The 3,583-nt window shown below is 34.4% G+C and overlaps 1 pseudogene; it reads right to left on the bottom strand.

Moving 5' to 3' along the window:
* Positions 1–315: 315 nt before the first annotated feature.
* LOC100953738 lies at positions 316–1,310 on the bottom strand (annotated as a pseudogene).
* Between the last annotated feature and the right edge of the window lie 2,273 nt (positions 1,311–3,583).

The raw sequence follows: 3,583 nt of genomic DNA, 5'->3' as shown, positions 1-3,583 counted from the left end.
GGGCTACACAAAGGTAAATATCTTTTGGTTGCTATACCCATCCTTGTTAATGGCACAGGATAGATCAGAAAATATTTGACTAAATAAAATTATTTCCAAAAAAAATTACAGGTAGATATAGTTATGACAGAAAATTACAACGCAGAAAATACAAAAGAATCAAGACAATGCTATAGGTTGAACAACATTCCATTAGGCTAAAAAAAACCTGTTAACTTTGAAAATCCTAGCAAAATATCACTCATCTTTATAAATAATTTATTTATTGTAATACCACATGTCTAATCCTTTTCTTTCCACATAACAAAGAATCCTTCATTCAGCCTTTAAGCATTCTGCATTTATTTCTTTGCCAATCTTATAGCTGAGAATCTTACTCCAGTCAATTTTGGTGCAAGTAACTGGAAGCTGCCAGCACAAGCCCTTGAATCTGACATTGTTTTATAGTTTTCACTAATTGCTGACTGATACTCATTTTCTGCATGCTATATGATTTTGATAAACTCCTTGGCAGTTTGAACTTCATTCAAAATGGTTATTGAATCCTATACATCTTTATTACTAACCAATTCCACAGTGCCATCTTCATAATAGTGAACCTGAATCTTGAGCACTCCAACCACCTGGGCTGTAGGTGGTGTAATGGTGAACTGCTATCTGATCACCAACCACCATTCCAGAAATTTTTAGGCTGAAACCAGTGGCTTTCAATATATGCGGTAGTGGTCTGTTACCCAACTATAGTTTTAGCATGAACAATAGAGAAGCCATTAGAATAATAGTTTTTCACACAGGCTCTTATACCACTATCACAGGATTCTCTAAAGGACCTCTGACCTCCATCTACTTCCTCTGGCTGGAGGTGACTTGGTCCTTTCCATAAATGACCAAACTAAAGGAAATTTTCTTTCTGGGATCTAAAATTCTATTACCTGGGTCACCATGTTCTATAATTAAGACCTGATCTTCATATACTTCTATCATCAGGCATGAATTAACTGACTCAGGTTAAACTAGGCAAATGAATGTGCTGCACCTTCCCTGAGAAAATTGTCCTTATTAAGTAGTAGCTGAGCATCATTGACTACTTCATTAAACTGCCCTGGAGTGCATGAGTGATGAGTTTAGCATCACCAAATGCTAATGGTGGAAGCAGCTGAAAAAACTTCTACTAGGGGCTTTGCAAAGCTTGAAGTATATATACATGGTCATTTTGGTATCCATAAGGCTTTGTGTAAGGCATTCTGTAAGGCTGTAGCTTTCTGTAAGGCATTCTCCTTATCTGACACCTGATTTTCAAAGTCAGCCATCTTGGGCACCTCTTTCATTCTTTTCTCATAGCTGAGCATTACTCCATGGTGTATGTGTGTGTGTGTATGTATGTATATGTGCATATCATATTATTTTTATCTGCTTATCCGGTGATAGCCACTTAGGATTCCATATATTTGAATTTATGAATTGTGCTTCCATATATGTTCATATGATATGCAGGGGTCTATTTTATATGACTTATTTTCCATGGGGTAGATATTGAGCAGTGGAATTGTTGCATAAAATGGTAGATCTACAGTTAGTTCTTAGAGGAATCTCGATACTTTTTTCCATAGAGTCTGTACTAAATTACCTTCCCACCAATAGTGTATATGCATTCCCATTTCACTTCATCCACATCAATATTTATTGGTTTTTGACTTTAATAATGGACATTCTGCTGGGATAAGGTATCTCATTGTGGTTTTAATTTGCATTTCCCTGGGGATTAGTGATGTTGAGCAATTTTTCATGTTTGTTGGCCATGTGTCTATCCTTTTTTTGAAAAAATGTCTGTTCACGTCTTTCATCCACTTTTTAATGTATTTATTTTTATCTTGATGATTTGTTTGAGTTCTTTGTGGGTTCTGGATATTAGCCCTTTGTTGAATTTAGAGTTTGCAAATATTTTTCTCCCAATCTGTACATTACTTGTTTATTTCTGTTAATTATTTCCTTTGTTGTGCAGAAACTTTTTAGTTTATGCAAGTCTCATTTATGTATATTTTTTGTTGTTGTATTTGTTTGGGAGGGTCATAATTATTTGCCTAGTCTCATGTCCAGAAGAATTTTTCCTACATTTTCTTCCAGAATTTTTATGGGTTCATGTCTTACCTTTAAGTATTTAATCCATCTTCAGTTAATTTTTGTCAATGGTAAAAAATAAGAAACTTCATTCTTCTGTATATGGCTATCCAATTTTCAAAGCACCAATATAGAGTCATTTCTCTTTTTTTTGTCCCCTTTTTCAAAAATTGGGCAGTTGCAGCCATATATTTCTTTACTTCTGGGCTTTCTATTGTCTCCATTGATCAATGCATCTGCCTTTTTACCAGTACTGTGCTGACTTGTCTATTATAGTTCGTAGCATAATTTGAAATCAGGTAGTGTGAGGCCTCCAGATTTGGTCTTTTTGCATAGGATTGCTTTGGTTCTTCAGGCTCTTTATTGGGTCCATATAAAGTTTAGAATTGTTTTTTTCTAAATCTCTGAAAAATCACCTTTGTATTCTACAGGGAGTTATGTTTGATCTGTAAATCATTTTGGACAGTATGGCCATTATAATAATGTTAATTCTTTCAATCCATGAGCATGGGATATTTTTCCATTTGTGTGTGCCATCTACAATTTCTTTCATCCGTGTATCATACTTTTCCTTGCAGAGTTCTTTCAATTCCTTGGTTTTACATACAGAGTGGCCATAAAGTTCGTATGCAATTTAAAATTGCATACTATTTTGAATTGCACATGAACTTTATGTCCACCTTGTGTGTGTGTTTGCGTGTGTGTGTACGTGTGTATTCCTGGGTATTTTATTCTCTTTACATCTATTGAGTTCTTGATTTGACACTCAGTTTGGCTGTTATTAGCTATTAGTGTATAGAATGCTACTGATTTGTGTGCATTAAGCTTAGAACTTGAGGCTTTACTGAATTTATTTGACAATTCTAAGAGTCTTTAGGGTTTTCTAGATATAAGAAAATGTCATTACCAAACAGGAGTAGTTTGACCATTTCTTTCTCAATTTGAATGCCTTTTATTTCTTTGTCTTGCATGATTGCACCAGTTAGGACTTCCACTACTCTGTTGAAAAGAAGACAGAAAATGGTGACAGTCAACATTCTTGCCTTGTTCCAGTTCTGAGGGAGAATGATTTCAACTTTTCTTCATTCAGCATAATGTTGGCTGTGAGTTCATCATACATGGATTCTATAATTTTGTGGCATGTTCCTTATATCCCTAGTTTGTTAAGAGTTTTTATCAGAAGAGGTGGTGAATATTATATATTTTTTCTACATCTATTGAAATGATTGTATTATTTTTAATTCTTCATATGTGGCGAATCACATTTATTTATTTGCACATGTTAAATCACCCTTGTATCCCTGGGATGAAATCCACTTGATCATGCTGGATTATCTTTTTGATGAGCTGTTGAATTCAGTTCTCTTTTTGTTTTTACATTTTTTTAAAAGATTTTGCATCTATATTTAGGAGGAGAATTGGTCTGTAATTTTCTTTTTTGTGTGTGTGTCCTTCCCTGGCTTTG

This window comes from Otolemur garnettii, unplaced genomic scaffold (assembly GCF_000181295.1).
Source record: "Otolemur garnettii isolate 467f Iridium unplaced genomic scaffold, OtoGar3 scaffold00224, whole genome shotgun sequence".
NCBI classification, from domain to species: domain Eukaryota; kingdom Metazoa; phylum Chordata; class Mammalia; order Primates; family Galagidae; genus Otolemur; species Otolemur garnettii.
The sequence above is the reverse complement of the archived record's forward strand: the minus strand, read 5'-3'. Positions and strand labels throughout refer to the sequence as shown.